Source organism: Salvelinus alpinus, chromosome 28 (genome assembly GCF_045679555.1).
Source record: "Salvelinus alpinus chromosome 28, SLU_Salpinus.1, whole genome shotgun sequence".
In the NCBI taxonomy this organism is placed as follows: Eukaryota; Metazoa; Chordata; class Actinopteri; order Salmoniformes; family Salmonidae; genus Salvelinus; species Salvelinus alpinus.
The window spans coordinates 38,352,643-38,372,966 of NC_092113.1; the positions used below are offsets into that span (position 1 = coordinate 38,352,643).

The 20,324-nt window shown below is 43.1% G+C and overlaps 1 long non-coding RNA gene across 1 annotated transcript; it reads right to left on the reverse strand.

Moving 5' to 3' along the window:
* Nucleotides 1-1,783: 1,783 nt before the first annotated feature.
* LOC139557823 (uncharacterized) lies at nucleotides 1,784-19,505 on the reverse strand. The gene is made up of 3 exons (XR_011671475.1): nucleotides 19,293-19,505; nucleotides 19,096-19,180; nucleotides 1,784-2,475 (listed from the first exon to the last, which is right to left on the reverse strand). It is a non-coding gene; the product is annotated as an uncharacterized lncRNA (long non-coding RNA).
* Nucleotides 19,506-20,324: the final 819 nt, after the last annotated feature.

The window sequence follows — 20,324 nt, forward strand, 5'->3', positions numbered from 1 at the left end:
AGGAACACACCAGCTGGATTTGAAGTATGAAAACAAAACACGGCGAGAGGGGCTGTTATCGAATTCTGAAAAGCTTTATCTCGTTATGACTTCCGGCAGGGTCACTTATTATATTCTCGGACTAGACCGGGCACTAAGGTGTGTTGTTCTCCAAAGAGGCTGCCGTCTGATTGAGTGACGTTTGTGTCCTTTTCAGAATGCAGATACATACAAAACCAGTGCACATCGCCGACTCTGCTCCACTGCTTCGTAACAACATATCGAGCTGAATTTGGAGCGAGAACAGCGCAGTCGGTGCATATGCCCACCACAAATCCTCCTGTGACCTTTTCAATGATTTGGTTCTTTCTATAGTTTGCATTGCAACTCGAGGGGGGGGGGGGGGGTGATGCATCTTTCACAGTGCAGTTGCATCAAGTTGCTTTGTGAAGCAGAGACTGATGAATTGACTTTTAGAACAAACCGTAGAAATTCACTGACTGTGTAAAACTAGAGGACAGATTCATTGGCTGTGTAAACAAGGTTTAAGAATCCCATCTCCTAATCATCTCTATTCACAGTAGGAATATGATCAAATAAAGAGGACGCCATTTCTACTCCTGGTTGAAGAATGTCCTTTAGGGATTACAATGATGCACGGCTCTGTTTGAGTCTTAGTTTCTTACACAACTGCTGTTGACAAATGAATCCAGAGAAATGAATCAAAATATCCAGTCACTCCTGGCAGGCGATAGTTGAACACACAACTAGCCTATAATTATCCAGCAGATCATTTCTGTTCAATTCACCAACTGACCAATAAAATCTCCTTCATTCAGGTTGAATCAGATTCCTGAACCAGGCCTACATTGAACTGAGATGGTATTGACTAGACTTACCATGTTATAGTGGCTATACCACGCTGTATAAACTATGTCTAGACTACAGCTGTATAAACTATGTCTAGACTACAGCTGTATAAACTATGTCTAGACTCCAGCTGTATACACTATCTCTAGACTACAGTTGTATAAACTATAGACTACAGCTATACCACGCTGTATAAACGATGTCTAAACTACAGTTAAATGACTTAACTAAAGAAAGAGCCATCCCTCTCTCTCTCTAACCTGGTTTGGGTTTCAGTCAGACTACAATGATGCTTGGCATATAGCCCGGGAATGTGTGGGCTCTGAGATCTCTTTATCTGTCTCTCTATGTCTCAGGCAGGCAGTCTTTCTCTGCCTCTCTCTGTCTCAGGCAGGCAGTCTTTCTCTGCCTCTCTATGTCTCAGGCAGGCAGTCTTTCTCTGCCTCTCTCTGTCTCAGGCAGGCAGTCTTTCTCTGCCTCTCTCTTTTCTCAGACGGGATGTCTGGAACTAAGCAGGCTCAGTAGTAGAGGGTCTGTCTGAGAGACACTCCTTATCCCGAGGGAGGAGATGAGGAGATGTGAGGATGAGGAGATGTGAGGATGAGGAGATGTGAGGATGAGGAGATGTTGAGATGTGGAGATGAGAGGATAATGGGATGTGGGGATGAGGAGATGTGAGGATGAGGAGATGTGAGGATGAGGAGATGAGAGGATGAGGTGATGTGAGGATGAGGAGATGAGAGGATAAGGGGATGTGGGGATGAGGAGATGTGAGGATGAGGAGATTAGATTATATAAGTAAACCAACTTAAACCCTAAGCCATGGAACTCAGCAACTCTCACGCACGTGTACAGTAACCAACCTATCACAGGCACTGTGCAGCATTCAGTATCAAACAGGAAACAGGAAATGGTTTGACTTACCCCCGTTGATGATGTTAGCTGACAGGAAGTGGCAGCAGGGGAGGGTGGACGTGCTCATGTAGGAGTCGTTGTCCGTCGTCATGGTAACTCTGGACCTCAGGGAGGGGTTGGGAGAATCCGTCGCCATGGTGACACAAGCTTCAGCCTCCAGGACCAAGATACGGGAAACTTGAGATGTGTGTGATATTTCAGAAAGTGTGCTCTCAAACCAGGAGATATGGCTTAGGTTGTCAGTTTTAATAGACTTTAAAAAAAACTTTTATCAGTCTCAAACGGACAGCTTGCATCGAAACATCAACATCAAGTACTAGGTGAGGCCTAACACCGTGTCAACAATGTTTTCAGAACGTTTCCAAAAATGTCTCCACAACGTTTCTAAAATGTCTCCACAATGTTTCTAAAATGTCTCCAAAAGGTTATTCAGAGCAGTGTCACCTTGAGGACAGAACACAGGTTCACACAGGTCCCAGATCAAAGGTCAAGAGGCAAACAGCAGGGAGGGTCCCCACAGTAGTCAGTCACGTATTTCACTTCCCCATTGAGATGGATGACAGAGGAGAGCAGGGATGATGGTTTCAGCACTGTTTCAGCCTTAAAATACTAAGTGGCTCTGGGCTGGGCTGCTTGCCAAAGCAAACGCAAGGAGGGTTAGGAGCCAGGGGAGGAGACAGGAGAGACAGTGACCCAGAGACCAAGCAGCACCTGTTGACCAGAGACAGACAGCGTTAGTCAGAGACCTTGAGACTAAACAACCAAACACAAAAAGAACAGATTGTATGATTAGGCAGGTATCAAACGAGTCACACGAAATGACCGTGGACTTCAGGAAACAGCAGAGGGAGCACCCCCCTATCCACATCGAAGGGACAGCAGTGGAGAAGGTGGAACGTTTTAAATTCCTCGGCGAACACATCACAGACAAACTGAAATGGTTCACTCACACAGCGCAGCAGCGCCTCTTCAACTTCAGGAGGCTGAAGAAATTCTGCTTGTCACCCAAAACCCTGACAAACTTTTACAGATGCACAATGGAGAGCATCCTGTTGGGCTGTATCTCAACCTGGTACGTCAACTGCTCCGCCCTCAACCGCAGGGCTCTCCAGAAGGTAGTGCGGTCTGCACAATGCATCACCGGGGGCAAACTACCTGCCCTCCAGGACACCTACAGCACCCGATGTCACAGGAAGGCCAAAAAGATCATCAAGGACAACAACCACCCAAGCCACGGCCTGTTCACCCCACTACCATCCAGAAGGCGAGGTCAGTACAGGTGCATCAATGCTGGGTCCGAGAGACTGAAAAACAGCTTCTATCTCAAGGCCATCAGACTGCTAAAAATCCACCACTAACTCAGAGAGGCTGCTGCCTACATTGAGACCCATTCACTGGCCACTTTAATAAATGGATCACTAGTCACTTTATACAATGCACTCTAAATAATGCCACTTTAATAATGTTTACATATCTTACATTACTCATCACATGTACATACTGTATTTTATACTATCTACTGCACCTTGCCTATGCCGCTCGTCCATCGCTCATCCATATACTTACATGTACATATTCTCATTCACCCTTTTAGATTTGTCTGTATTAGGTATTTGTTGGGGAATTGTTAGATATTACTGCACTGTCGGAACTAGAAGCACAAGCATTTCGCTACACTCACATTAACATCTGTTAACCATGTGTATGTGACCAATAAAATTTGATTTGATTTGAAAGGAAGACAACAGATCAACTAGTTCATGTCAGCTAACGTTTCTTTAGCTACGTTTTTTAGTATATAGATTTTGTTGCAATGTTTGAGTATCTCAAATATCACATGAATACACATTAGACATAGTAAAATGTGTAGAATTGCAAGAACATGAGCTCTAAATCTGAAACCTTTCTCCACCAACCAGAGGGATGTGAACAGTTCATCATGAACAGTGCTTGTGCCCATAGAAATAGACGTGGGCGCGGGATGTTCCCCAATGCTGGAAAGGGGGCCTGAGTGAAACAGTTTGGGAACCCCTGATTTAGCAGACACTCTTATCCAGAGCGACCTCCAGTTAATGCATTCATGTTAAGATAGCTAGGTGAGACAACCACATTAAACAGTCATAGTCAGTACATTCATGTTAAGATAGCTAGGTGAGACAACCACATTAAACAGTCATAGTCAGTACATTCATGTTAAGATAGCTAGGTGAGACAACCACATTAAACAGTCATAGTCAGTACATTCATGTTAAGATAGCTAGGTGAGACAACCACATTAAACAGTCATAGTCAGTACATTCATGTTAAGATAGCTAGGTGAGACAACCACATTAAACAGTCATAGTCAGTACATTCATGTTAAGATAGCGAGGTGAGACAACCACATTAAACAGTCATAGTCAGTACATTCATGTTAAGATAGCTAGGTGAGACAACCACATTAAACAGTCATAGTCAGTACATTCATGTTAAGATAGCTAGGTGAGACAACCACATTAAACAGTCATAGTCAGTACATTCATGTTAAGATAGCTAGGTGAGACAACCACATTAAACAGTCATAGTCAGTACATTCATGTTAAGATAGCTAGGTGAGACAACCACATTAAACAGTCATAGTCAGTACATTCATGTTAAGATAGCTAGGTGAGACAACCACATTAAACAGTCATAGTCAGTACATTCATGTTAAGATAGCTAGGTGAGACAACCACATTAAACAGTCATAGTCAGTACATTCATGTTAAGATAGCTAGGTGAGACAACCACATTAAACAGTCATAGTCAGTACATTCATGTTAAGATAGCGAGGTGAGACAACCACATTAAACAGTCATAGTCAGTACATTCATGTTAAGATAGCTAGGTGAGACAACCACATTAAACAGTCATAGTCAGTACATTCATGTTAAGATAGCTAGGTGAGACAACCACATTAAACAGTCATAGTCAGTACATTCATGTTAAGATAGCTAGGTGAGACAACCACATTAAACAGTCATAGTCAGTACATTCATGTTAAGATAGCTAGGTGAGACAACCACATTAAACAGTCATAGTCAGTACATTCATGTTAAGATAGCTAGGTGAGACAACCACATTAAACAGTCATAGTCAGTACATTCATGTTAAGATAGCTAGGTGAGACAACCACATTAAACAGTCATAGTCAGTACATTCATGTTAAGATAGCTAGGTGAGACAACCACATTAAACAGTCATAGTCAGTACATTCATGTTAAGATAGCTAGGTGAGACAACCACATTAAACAGTCATAGTCAGTACATTCATGTTAAGATAGCTAGGTGAGACAACCACATTAAACAGTCATAGTAAGTACATTCATGTTAAGATAGCTAGGTGAGACAACCACATAAAACAGTCATAGTCAGTACATTCATGTTAAGATAGCTAGGTGAGACAACCACATAAAACAGTCATAGTCAGTACATTCATGTTAAGATAGCTAGGTGAGACAACCACATAAAACAGTACAGTGCATTGGGAAAGTTTTCAGACCCCTTGACTTTTTCCACATTTTGTTACGTTACAGCCTTATTCTAAAACAGATTAAATTGTATTTTTCCCTCATCAAGTTGGGCTCCCGAGTGGCGCAGCGATCTAAGGTACTGCATCTCAGTGTTAGAGGTGTCACTACAGACACCCTGGTTCGAATCCAGGCTGTTTCACAACCGGCCGTGATTGAACCAGCGTCGTCCGCGTTTGGCCGGTGTAGGCCGTCATTATAAATAATAATTTGTTCTTAACTGACTTGCCTAGTTAAATAAAGGTGACAGAAAAATGTATAATCAATCTACTGTACACACAATACCCCATAATGACAAAAAAATGTTTTTTTTTAACCTTTTTGCAAATGTATATAAAAAAAGAAAACTGAAATATCACATTTACATCGTTATTCAGACCATTTACTCTGTACTTTGTTGAAGCACTTTTGGCAGCGATTACAGCATTGCGTCTTCTTGGGTATGACGCTACAAGCTTGGCACACCTGGATTTGGGGAGTTTCTCCCATTCTTCACTGCAGATCCTCTCAAGCACTGTCTGGTTGGATGGGGAGCGTCGCTGCACAGCTATTTTCAGGTCTCTCCAGAGATGTTTGATCGGGTTTAAGTCCAGGCTCTGGCTGGACCACTCAAGGTCATTCAGAGACTTGTCCCAAAGCCACTCCTGCATTGGTCTTGGCTGTGTGCTTGCTTAGGGTTGATGTCCTGTTGGAAGGTGAACCTTCGTCCCAGTCTAAGGTCCTGAGCGCCTTGGAGCAGGTTTTCATCAAGGATCTCTCTGTACCTTGCTCCATTCATCTTTCCCTCGATCCTGACTAGTCTCTTAGTTCCTCCCACAGAAAAACATCCCCACAGCATGATGCTGCCACCACCATGCTTCACCATAGGGATGGTGCCAGGTTTCCTCACGACGTGACGCTTGGCATTCAGGCCAAAGAGTTCAATCTTAGTTTCATCAGACCAGAGAATCTTGTTTCTTATGGTCTGAGAGTCTTTAGGTGCCTTTTGGCAAACTCAATGCGGGCTGTCATGTGCCTTTTACTGAGGAGTGTCTCCTGTCTGGCCACTCTACCATAAAGGCCTGATTAGTGGAGTGGTGCAGAGATGGTTGTCCTTCTGGAAGATTCTCCCATCTCCACAGAGGAACTCTGGAGCGCTGTCAGAGTGACCATCAAGTTCTTGGTCACCTCCCTGACCAAGGCCCTTCTCCCCTAATTGCTCAGTATGGTTTGGCGGCCAGCTCTAGGAAGAGTCTTGGTGGTTCCAAACTTCTTCCATTTAAGAATGATGGATGCCACTGTGTTCTTGGGGACTGTTACGGATACAAGTATTCTGTGTGTATCCTGTGTATTTCTTTTCTCTCCTTCTCCCCTACTCACAGGTGACAATCATCATTCCCCAATCAGTCATCAATCAGTCGCTAATCAGAAGACACCTGCTCCTTTTCTCCTACCCAATCACAGTCCCTTTCCCTTGGTTTAAAAACCCTGTCAGTTGTGTTCTCTAGAGCTCAATTCTCTTTGTCAATGCCATCTGTCTGTAGATCTCTTGTTTGGTTTGCAACTACATGTCACTTTGTCCCCACCTGTGAGTATTGGTTTTGTTATGGTGTTTGAGTGTTTGTTTGATAGGGGGTAACCAGACAGGTCGCCCATGGGCATACACTACCCGTAGGTAAACTTTGTTAAATACACTAGTTAGAACTGGGTGGACCACCCACTATTTTTGGTTAGTTAGTTATCTGTTGTTGAAGTAGGCTAGTCTAGCTTAGGGGTGTTTGTGAATACTTATTATTTCTTTCCTTGGGTCCAGCTCAGCCCCTTTTCCTGCTCCCCCCATTACCGTGTGTTTGTAAATAAACCCTGAGTGTTTGACGGTAGATATTAGTTGTCGTGGTTATTTTGTTCTCACTCTTTGTCACTACTATAATTTGCATGAGTTATGTTACGGGTCCCATTACCATCCCCCCCTAGATTGTCGGGCCAAAGGGATTCGTAACGGGGACCTTCAATGCTGCAGAAATGTTTTGGTACCCTTCCCCAGATCTTTGCCTCGGCAAAATCCTGTCTCGGAGCTCTACGGACAATTCCTTTGACCTCATGGCTTGGTTTTTGCTCTGACATGCACTGTCAACTGTGGGACCTTATATAGACAGGTGTGTGCCTTTCCAAATCATATCCACTCAATTTACCACAGGTGGACTCCAATCAAGTTGTAGAAACATTAAGGATGATCAATGAAACAGGATGCACTTGAGCTCAATTGTGAGTCTCATAGCAAAGGGTCTGAATAATTATATAAATAAGCTATTTGTTTATTTGTAATAAATTTGCTAAAAGGTTTAACCTGTTTTATGGGGTATTGTGATGTTATTATGGGGTATTGTGTGTAGATTGAGGACATTTTTTTTATTTAATCAATATTAGAACAAGGCTGTAATGTAACAAAATGTCAAGGGATTTGAATACTTTCTGAATACTGTAAGTAAATTGTTCCATAATTGCAGATATCAACAAAGTCAGTTCTGAAAAGACAGTAAGAAAAGACGCGTACGTGCAAGTTTAGCTGAACATGAAGTATTACACTCGTGGAGCCACTGTGAATATCAGTTTAGACTGCTTGTGGAGCCACTGTGAATATCAGTTTAGACTGCTCAATGAGCCACTGTGAATATCAGTTTAGACTGCTCGTGGAGCCACTGTGAATATCAGTTTAGACTGCTCAATGAGCCACTGTGAATATCAGTTTAGACTGCTCGTGGAGCCACTGTGAATATCAGTTTAGACTGCTCGTGGAACCACTGTGAATATCAGTTTAGACTGCTCAATGAGCCACTGTGAATATCAGGTTAGACTGCTCGTGGAACCACTGTGAATATCAGTTTAGACTGCTCGTGGAACCACTGTGAATATCAGTTTAGACTGCTCGTGGAACCACTGTGAATATCAGTTTAGACTGCTCGTGGAACCACTGTGAATATCAGTTTAGACTGCTCGTGGAGCCACTGTGAATATCAGTTTAGACTGCTCGTGGAGCCACTGTGAATATCAGTTTAGACTGCTCGTGGAACCACTGTGAATATCAGTTTAGACTGCTCGTGGAGCCACTGTGAATATCAGTTTAGACTGCTCGTGGAGCCACTGTGAATATCAGTTTAGACTGCTCGTGGAACCACTGTGAATATCAGTTTAGACTGCTCAATGAGCCACTGTGAATATCAGGTTAGACTGCTCGTGGAACCACTGTGAATATCAGTTTAGACTGCTCGTGGAACCACTGTGAATATCAGTTTAGACTGCTCGTGGAGCCACTGTGAATATCAGTTTAGACTGCTCGTGGAACCACTGTGAATATCAGTTTAGACTGCTCGTGGAGCCACTGTGAATATCAGTTTAGACTGCTCGTGGAGCCACTGTGAATATCAGTTTAGACTGCTCGTGGAACCACTGTGAATATCAGTTTAGACTGCTCGTGGAACCACTGTGAATATCAGTTTAGACTGCTCGTGGAGCCACTGTAAATATCAGTTTAGACTGCTCGTGGAACCACTGTGAATATCAGTTTAGACTGCTCGTGGAACCACTGTGAATATCAGTTTAGACTGCTCGTGGAACCACTGTGAATATCAGTTTAGACTGCTCGTGGAACCACTGTGAATATCAGTTTAGACTGCTCGTGGAACCACTGTGAATATCAGTTTAGACTGCTCGTGGAGCCACTGTGAATATCAGTTTAGACTGCTCGTGGAGCCACTGTGAATATCAGTTTAGACTGCTCGTGGAGCCACTGTGAATATCAGTTTAGACTGCTCGTGGAACCACTGTGAATATCAGTTTAGACTGCTCGTGGAGCCACTGTGAATATCAGTTTAGACTGCTCGTGGAGCCACTGTGAATATCAGTTTAGACTGCTCGTGGAACCACTGTGAATATCAGTTTAGACTGCTCAATGAGCCACTGTGAATATCAGGTTAGACTGCTCGTGGAACCACTGTGAATATCAGTTTAGACTGCTCGTGGAACCACTGTGAATATCAGTTTAGACTGCTCGTGGAGCCACTGTGAATATCAGTTTAGACTGCTCGTGGAACCACTGTGAATATCAGTTTAGACTGCTCGTGGAGCCACTGTGAATATCAGTTTAGACTGCTCGTGGAGCCACTGTGAATATCAGTTTAGACTGCTCGTGGAACCACTGTGAATATCAGTTTAGACTGCTCGTGGAACCACTGTGAATATCAGTTTAGACTGCTCGTGGAGCCACTGTGAATATCAGTTTAGACTGCTCGTGGAACCACTGTGAATATCAGTTTAGACTGCTCGTGGAACCACTGTGAATATCAGTTTAGACTGCTCGTGGAGCCACTGAGCTCCTTTTGGAAAAGACCCCCTTCAAAAATGAGCTTGTAAACTCAAATCATACGCCTTGCCGCAAATCTAATTTAGTGTTGTGGCATAAGCTTTCAAGTTATTCATGACACATCATGCTATTTGGCCAAACAGAATACCTACACATGGAAGCAAATTCAATTAAAGCTAACTGCTAAATACCTCATAGGTTATTTTGATACATATCTGGATGCTTGTCATTGAATGGATAGATGGATAACACTAATAGACAGACAGACACAGTCTGACAGATTGAGAGCGAGGAAGAAAGAGTGCAAAAGACTATGTCCAAACAGGCTGCAAGGAATCAATCTCGATTTCCTCATAAGTTCAGATGTAATGAAACCGAGGATAAAAAGAAGATTGAATTTCATCCTAGTAAAACAGGTAAAAATACCTTTCATCTTCAATAAAACAGTCACTGTTTTGGGGGGGGGGGATGCCAGTCTCTATCTCTAGTCTGAGAGGAGATCTGTGTTATCTTCCAGCGGGCACCAGTTTGAGACACCTATTAGAACAACAGGTGTTCTGTAGAACCATACAGGGTTCTTGGGTTTGTTCCCATAGGGGAAGCCTTTTTAGTGTAGGGTTCTTCAAAGGATCCCCTGTATAAGGTTCTCCCTAGAACCATCTATGAAGGGTTCTACCAATAAAAATGTTATCATCTAAAAAGTTCTCCCTAGAACCATCTGTGAACGGTTCCACCAGCCTTTAAAATAAAATTATTTATGACATTACATACGCTGAGTATACCAAACATTAGGAACACCTCATATTGAGTAACGCTCCCTGTTTTGTGCACTCATTGTAGATCATAAGGCCTTTGAGGACCTAGTTATATCCTAACACAGTGGTGTTAGGAAACTCCTGGTTTACAGGCCACATCAGGCCCGCAAGTCACATTATGCTGGCTTGTAAAGTGATGTGTAATTCCGATTGGAATCGAGCCAGAATTAGGATATCCAACAAGTGGAATTGTTAATCACGCGTAGCCTGCATTCAGAATGAGTGCCAGGGAAGGGAAGATTGAATACTGAGACTACCTCAAACATCTAAACTGGAACAACCATCTCAGTAACGGGGGCAATAAATCCTATTACTAACAGATTGGATTTGTTGAGAAAACTGTATGTTATTTATCTTTGTGTAGTATAAAAATCGATCAACCAATCAATGCCAATCAATGTCTCACCATCAGCACCGGCCTGTACCCTAAGCTCTCTCCTGGCCCCTTACACTAAGTCTGAATTTGTCCTGTTAGGTGACCTAAACTGGGACATGCTTAAACCACCTGACCAAGTCTTAAAACAATGGGACTCCCTAAATCTCTCAGATTATTACCAATCCCACAAGGTATGACTCCAAACACCCAGAAAATGCTACTCTCCTTGATGTTATCCTCACAAATAATCCTGATAGGTATCAGTCTGGTGTTTTCTGTAATGACCTTTGCGATCACTGTTTTACAGCTTGTGTTCATAATGGCTGCTCAGTGAAAAGACCTGTCCTGATTTGTTACAGCCATCCCTCCCTCTCTAACCTGGTTTGGGTTTCTGTTACAGCCATCTATCTAACCTGGTTTGGGTTTGTTACAACCATCTATCTAACCTGGTTTGGGTTTCTGTTACAGCCATCTATCTAACCTGGTTTGGGTTTCTGTTACAGCCATCCCTCTAACCTGGTTTGGGTTTCTGTTACAGCCATCTATCTAACCTGGTTTGGGTTTCTGTTACAGCCATCCCTCTAACCTGGTTTGGGTTTCTGTTACAGCCATCCCTCTAACCTGGTTTGGGTTTCTGTTACAGCCATCTATCTAACCTGGTTTGGGTTTCTGTTACAGCCATCTATCTAACCTGGTTTGGGTTTCTGTTACAGCCATCTATCTAACCTGGTTTGGGTTTCTGTTACAGCCATCCCTCTACCCTGGTTTGGGTTTCTGTTACAGCCATCTATCTAACCTGGTTTGGGTTTCTGTTACAGCCATCTATCTAACCTGGTTTGGGTTTCTGTTACAGCCATCTATCTAACCTGGTTTGGGTTTCTGTTACAACCATCTATCTAACCTGGTTTGGGTTTCTGTTACAGCCATCCCTCTAACCTGGTGTGGGTTTCTGTTACAGCCATCTATCTAACCTGGTTTGGGTTTCTGTTACAACCATCCCTCTAACCTGGTGTGGGTTTCTGTTACAGCCATCCCTCTAACCTGGTGTGGGTTTCTGTTACAGCCATCCCTCTAACCTGGTGTGGGTTTCTGTTACAGCCATCCCTCTAACCTGGTGTGGGTTTCTGTTACAGCCATCCCTCTAACCTGGTGTGGGTTTCTGTTACAGCCATCCCTCTAACCTGGTGTGGGTTTCTGTTACAGCCATCCCTCTAACCTGGTGTGGGTTTCTGTTACAGCCATCCCTCTAACCTGGTGTACGTTTCTGTTACAACCATCCCTCTAACCTGGTTTGGTTTTCAAGACATTTGAGGCTGTATTATATCTACATATCAGATTGTAGGCCTCATCTTAAAATCACCTGAGCTGATACGAGCTGAAGTAACTTAATGCACAAATACACAACAGCCCGTTCCAACAGCCCGTTCCAACAGCCCGTTCCAACACAACACCTCGACTCTGCTAGCTACCTTTGCCGTTTACCTACCTTTTTAACGTTGCTAGCTTCCGCGCCACATTCATCAAACTAATCCAACCATGGAGACCATGGGTTCACTGGTTTACAGTGAATACTGTTACTCCTCGACCAGAAAGTCCTTCCTTAAGCTGCTCAGTACTGTGCTGTCTGTCAAGAGAGACTGTTGTAATACGACTGCTTCCAGGTGTAGTGAACAATGTGACGGTGGGGGGTTAGACTCAGGGGTTGGCTGGCTGGTGAGCTGAGACGTGTTCAGGCCCGGGCACATTTGTTTGCACTCACACACTGGCGTGAGCACCCCACACACACATGCGCGTGCGAGCAGCGCACACACAATTACCTGAGTCCAGGTGTCTGTGGCACATAAGTCTGTGTGTGTGTTGCACAGGTGGGCGTGTGTTTTGTGTGCGTTGGGAAGGGGAAAATACCACTCACCCCACCCACGAAGGGGCTCTTGCCAGGAGTATGACACAACTTTCTATGGGAGAGGTCTCTCTCTCTCTCTCAATACACACACATTCTCATAGTCTCGCTGTCTCACACACAGACCAAAGATTTGACCAGAGATTACCTTTTCTATGCAACAGTACATCTGTTTTTGCAGACATTAACGTTTCTGTCTGTGGCCTCCATTAATTTAACTGAAATATGAGGATGTGGAGTAGGAGCTAGTATACAAAAGGCAAGGTGGATGCTAGTATGTAACCGATGTGAAATGGCTAGCTAGTTAGCGGTGGTGCGCGCTAATAGCGTTTCAATCGGTGATGTCACTCGCTCTGAGACCTTGAAGTAGTTGTTCCCCTTGCTCTTTGTGGAGCGATGGGTAACGATGCTTCGAGGGTGGCTGTTGTCTATGTGTGCAGAGGGTCCCTGGTTCGAGGCAAGGAGAGGGACGGAAGCTATACTGTAACGTCATGTAACGTAACATTGGCTGTCTCCTTGGCTCTCTCTGGCACAATCTATGTTGGTTACAACTCATCTGATACACGACAACAGGATACTTCCTTTTGTGGTCTGTGTTGTGTCTTGTTGTGACTGTGGTTCCACTGAGAGACAGAGAGAGGTAAACCAAGGGAAGCTGTCTTACAGGTATAACCATCTGATATGTGTGTGTGTGTATTCTCCAATACATGGCTGTTACACACTGGTGGTCAAAGGCTGCTAACACAATGGCCCTTTCTTTCACTTTTCCCAACTAGTAAAACTGTTTCTCTTACAGATTCTGAACACTACAGGCTGATAGTAAACACTACAGGCTGATAGTAAACACTACAGGCTGATAGTAAACACTACAGGCTGATAGTAAACACTACAGGCTGATAGTAAACACTACAGGCTGATAGTAAACACTACAGGCAGATAGTAAACACTACAGGCAGATAGTAAACACTACAGGCAGATAGTAACCACTACAGGCAGATAGTAAACACTACAGGCAGATAGTGAAAGAAAATCCACAATAGGGGTTTCTTCAAAGTCCAAGTTAAGACTCAGGCTCACATGGTCTATTTAGACACGGCTTTAGGCTTCTGTGTCTCCAAATTGTGTACATGATGTTTCGTAATCTGATATTATTGTTTTTTGTTAGCATTATTATTCACATCACAAAATTTAGAATGAACAACCAAAAGTTAGTCACACAGGCCGCTAAATGTTCCTCCAGAGACAAGGAGTTGTCAGTGTAACAGTTTAGCTTCAGTCCCTCTCCTCGCCCCGACCTGGGCTCGAACCAGGGACTCTCTGCACACATAGACAACAGCCACCCTCGAAGCATCGTTACCCATCGCGCCACAAAAGCCACGGTCCTTGCAGAGCAAGGGGAACAACTACTTCAAGGTCTCAGAGCGAGTGACGTCACCGATTTAAACGCTATTAGCGCGCACCACCGCTAACTAGCTAGCCATTTCACATTGGTTACATTAGGTTGGTGTTATACATTATACCAGTAAATCAATCATTTTTTTGCATTGTGTTGTGACCGCGCCAAAAGCCTTTCTTTCAAATGTTCCTAATGCCGAATATATTAAATCCAGAATCCTTAGTTGCTAAATACATTTTGGGACTTATAAATTAACGATATACTGTACATCCATAAATATAACTTATAAATGACTCATGAGCTTTGTTCAACTGTCGTCCCCCATCAGAACCCAAAATATAAGCTTGTTTTAAATGTAAACAAACACTGTATATCCTCAAAATATGGTTAAGATTATACATATGACATCATGGCTGATCAGTTCTTGCATCCATAGCTCTGTCTATGAATTTGAGTGTTTACATTTCTACAGGCCCAAACAGGGGCGGGGATGTGTCTTTGTTATTGTTCCAATTAAGGATTCTAGCTTTAACTGTGACCAAACAGGCATTGGCTGCCACCAACCGGTTGGGTAACACCCATTAGTTGGGAATCACTGTCTTTAAACTGAAAAGGGACAAATCCTAAATTCCACTCAAGTAAAATGTTCACTTAGTCTCCCACTGACATCAATGCATGGCTAAGTGAACATTTTACTTAAGTGGAAGGTAGGATTCGCACCTTAATGACGACCAATTGCACAGAACCCAGCGTCTTCTCATCAGCCTCACGGCGAACATGAAGCAGTCCGGGAGTAGTACCGCATCAGTACAATGTTTCCTGGCACACAGAACACACACCTTTGGAGATGACAGCACTGGAACGGGTGTTTCCTCACTAAATACACAGGTTTACTCTGATTTTTTTGTTTTCTAGCACATCCCCTTGTAGCCTGCGGCGTCACCAGGCTAACTCTGTACAGCACAGAAGAGCAACACAAGTTGACACTGGTTACTGTATAAACAACGAGAGTCTGTTCACAGGAGAAACCAGACCCCTGAACTTGGATTGGAGTATTCCTGTTCAGTTGTACCCCCCCACCTCTATGCAGAGGTTTAAATTGTTGTTTTTCCTTCTCATCTCCCAGGTGTTGAGTGTTGAATTTCAGTGCCAGCCAGAAAATCCCCTCTAAAAACCTCAAAAGGGGTGAACCTACATCGCATTGAACAAAGGCAGCAACAACAAAAAATGACACAAAGAATTTCTAACCTGCTCTTCCAATCAAATAGGGCTGTTGTTAAAGGCTGTTACGGTTATGACACTGTACAGTCCCTGTAGTTGACTTTCACTGGGCTTGTTTGGATGGTGCCTGGCTTTACAAGCCACTACAGAGAGTCTAAGCACACAACACACACCTGAGTACATGGAAGATTATCTCACCAATAAGAAGACAATCCCTGCTGGATAGTAAAAGGCCCAGTGCAGTCAAAAAACATAATTTCCTGTGTTTTATATATATTTCCACACTATGAGGTTTGGAACAATTCTGTGAAATTGTGAAAATGATGATAATGACCGTTTAATGTAAGAGCTGTTTGAAAAGACCGCCTGAAATTTCAGCCTGTTTATGTGGGAGGAGTTTTGGCCTGTCTGGCGACATCCCCAGGCGGTATAAGTTAATAGACCAATAACAAAGAGTGTTTCAAAGCTCTCTGCTAAAAACAGATCGTTTTCAGGTGACATCTCTCTCCCATTAGGCTCATCCAATTACACCCACCACTCAGACCACTCCCAGACAATCCTAGCTAAATTATTGCTTGAGAAATTGCTCTTTGCTAAGAAGTTACACTATTTTTGTTTCTTTTTGGCCATTTTTTATTTAAAACAGATCACAGTAAGGTACTTAATTGTTACCCAGAAATGATTTGATATTGAGATTTTTTTTTTAACGGCTGCATTGGACACCTTCGGGGCCGGCAACAACATGGATTTCCCTGGTGATACTACAATAGTACCTTACTGAGAGGAAAACAGCAACTGTAGGACACAGGTCTAGCCTCGATGTTGGTGTGCTTTAGTGTGTAACGTTCGTTGAAATAACCCAATTGGACAGCTTCAAAAAGTCTTACCCCCACACACACCTCCGTAAAACAACTACCACACACACACACCTCGTAAAACAACTACCACACACCTCGTAAAACAACTACCACACACATACACCTCGTAAAACAACTACCACACACCTCGTAAAACAACTACCACACACACACACACCTCCATAAAACAACTACCACACACACACACCTCAGTAAAACAACTACCACACACACACCTCGTAAAACAACTACCACACACACACACCTCCGTAAAACAACTACCACACACACACACACCTCCGTAAAACAACTACCACACACACACACACACCTCTGTAAAACAACTACCACACACCTCTGTAAAACAACTACCACACACACCTCTGTAAAACAACTACCACACACACCTCTGTAAAACAACTACCACACACCTCGTAAAACAACTACCACACACACCTCGTAAAACAACTACCACACACACCTCGTAAAACAACTACCACACACACCTCGTAAAACAACTACCACACACCTCCGTAAAACAACTACCACACACCTCCGTAAAACAACTACCACACACCTCCGTAAAACAACTACCACACACCTCCGTAAAACAACTACCACACACCTCCGTAAAACAACTACCACACACCTCCGTAAAACAACTACCACACACAGTCACACACACACAGTAATAGTGTACACTCCTCACTCCAACAGCAGGGAATTAGTGATGTCATTTCAAAAAGCTTTGTCCACAGTGGGTTTTCACACTGGGATGCCTCAACTCAGACAAGACATTTGAGGGCAAAGAACCGGGTTTGGTAGGGGAGTACCGGTGAACACTCTCCAAGCAAACAAAGAAAGAACTCTTGTAGAATGAGAGATTAGTTCCGATTCATTTGCATCTTTTTCTGTTTTGTATCGTCATGAGCTGTGACCAAGATTTAGATCAAGATGGAAATTTAACAAGGCTACTGGTAAGAATACTTCCCTAGCTGAAGTTGTTCAATAGCACGTGCTCTTTTGAGGCGACTACATTGCAGACAATATTCGACTACTTCATAATTTCAGAAAAAAAAATATATTTCAGGGTAGGAGTATGTTATGCTCTGATATCATGAGTAGAAAAATCAATAGAGTAGCCTATTTATCACAATGGATTGATACATATGTTATGCTAAGTGAAGCAGAAGAACAACACACACACACACACACACACACACACACACACACACTGTTAACACAGTGGTGTGTCTGAGAAGGAACTCTCCTGCGGCCTTGTTTCCAAGTCAGATGTAGTTTTCCTCTACATTTGGAGCAACAGACATGCAACGACGGCCCTACCGTGCAGGGCGCCGTGGCTGGAAAGGTCAAACTCTAAAAAGAATAGTATAATATCAAAATATCATACATTGTTAGAGGAAAATATAGAAATTACAGGCTAGAAAAGGTCAGTCCAGAAATATATTTCTTACATATGAAGGTATAGCATTTTTTTTGGTTTATTATTGGTTAATATTCCGTTGGCATCATCAAAGGGACATCAAGTGTCTTTAACGTGTGTGTAAATGGTATATTATGTTGTAGCTTTCTGTGATTTTCATTCTACATAGAAATATGTTTTACAATTATGCCATTATAACTACTACTTGCTCTTTTGTTCCTGTAGTTCACAGTACTTCTACGGTAATTATGAATGTTCCCACAGGCTTATCCTAGCCTTAACCATGCTCACACCACACACACACACACACACAGATACAGACACACACAGACACACACGCAATGACACACACACACAGACACAAGACACAGACACGAGATACACACACACACACACACAGACACACACACAGACACACACACAGACACACGCAATGACACACACACAGACACAAGACACAGACACGAGATACACAGACACACACAAAGACACACACAAAGACACACACACAGAGATACACACACAGAGACACAAGCAATGACACACACACAAGACACAGACACACACACACACACACACACACAATGACGCACACAATGGCACACACACAGACACACAGAGAGAGACACAGACACACACACTCTGTGATGTAAATTCATTAAGCCTTCCTAAGGGGGCCAAGTTCTGCTGGAACTGCCTAAGGAGAGAATGTCTGTCTGGGCCATATCCCCTTATGACACTTTGACATGTTGTTCCTGTAAAAGACATCACAACCAGCCTGGCTGATTCGGAAAGCCACGCGTCTGTTTAACACTTGAAACACAAGTAGGTCAGTAATGCATGTCTGCCACAGCGGCTGAGAGAAAGAGACTACTCAACACCTAATGGACGTGTGCCAGACGTGCCACCAGAGGTCTTTTCACAGTCCCCAACTCCAGAACAAATTCAAGAAAGCGTACATTATTATATAGTGCCATTATTGCATGGAGCTCTATTACATCTAATATTGCTCAAATAAACAGCAAACCTAGTTTAAAAAAAACAGATAAAGCAACACCTCTTGGCACAACGCCTCTCCCCTATATGACCAGGATAGTTTGTGTGTATGTATTGATATGTAGGCTATTTGACTTAGATAGTTTGTGTGTATGTATTGATATGTAGGCTATATGACCTAGATAGTTTGTGTGTATGTATTGATATGTAAGCTACGTGTGCCTTTAAAAAAAAGTTGATGTAGTCCTGTCCTTGAGCTGTTATCTATTAATGTTCTGTATTGTGTTTCATGTGGATCCCAGGAAGAGTAGCTGCTGTTTTTACAACAGCTAAATTGGGGATCCTAATAAAATACCAATACCAAGTGTCTGTTAAGCAATTCATGACTGTATGCATCCTAACCAGATGTCACCTGAGGTCATTAAGGAAACTATTGTACCAAGCTGCTGTTCTCTCTCTTCGGCAGGTGCAGCTGGCTCCAACGCTTCCTTCCTCGTTGTGTTGTTTGGGGTCTCCTGACGATCCTGTGCTTTGCAAATAAAGATCAATGACTCACGCAGCAGTCAACAGCAAACCTCCAAGGGGATCAATCACTACAACTCTACTCACTGATATTCTACTATTCTATGTACTTACAAAGAGCTTCAGTTGGATACAAGCTGGAATTCTGTGTGGTTTTGATGGGCATGGCGCCATGGGATGAGAGGCCACACTGAAGTGGGACAGGTTTTAGACTAGTCCTTTATCTGGTTGCGTGTGGTAATGTTAGTCTTCAGTAGCCAAGTCAAACTTCCAATGAATTAAGTGCAGTGAATGCCAAGCTGATAAAACCAACAGAGGAAATTCTGACATGACTTACCTTTGCAGGCTACTCAGGCACCTGAGAATCGCCCGGTGGAACTTCAGTGGTTTAGTCCCATCCTGTGCTCTCAACAAGCAGTGTGCTCTCCCTGCACCATCTAGCCTCCATCTGTAAGAAATCACAAGTATCTCACAACTTTACGGGCAGGGGAAAACGCCAGCAGCTCCTCCTTAATTGTAAACACACAGTCCACTTCCTTGTCTGCAGCTGCTTGTAAGTAAACTATTCCCCCCTACTCATACTGTCCAAGTGTTGGTCTAGCTCTCCTTGTTGAGAGAGGCTATCTGCCCACTGCACTGCAGGACAGACAAGGTGTTCAGCACCTAGCAAAACACCTTCAGCTTGGTTCAGGAAACTGAATTAAAAGGGGACAAAGAAACTGGTTCTGCAATTTACAAACAGGCAGGAAGAATAAGCACTATCAATCCAGCTAGGAAAAATGCCCCAGCTGTGAAAGCTTAGGGAGGGACATTTCTGTCAACAAACAAAAAAGGAGAAATAAAGGATGTGTACAAATCATGAATGAATTCATGTATTCAATGGGGGAAAAAATTCTAACAATGGTGAAATTTTCAGATACCAATAAATTAGCTTAGGATTTAAGCTAATCAAATTTGCTGTTCATATTTTGATACAATATAATTCAAAATATTCAACATACGGAAATAAAACAGCTCTATCTCTATGCATTGTATATTCCACACCACAGCCCTACAGTGAAGCGTGGTGGCAGCAAATCATTCTCAACCCAATGAGATAAAGCATTATACATTACAGCCAATTTGAGTTGCAGACCCATCAATATA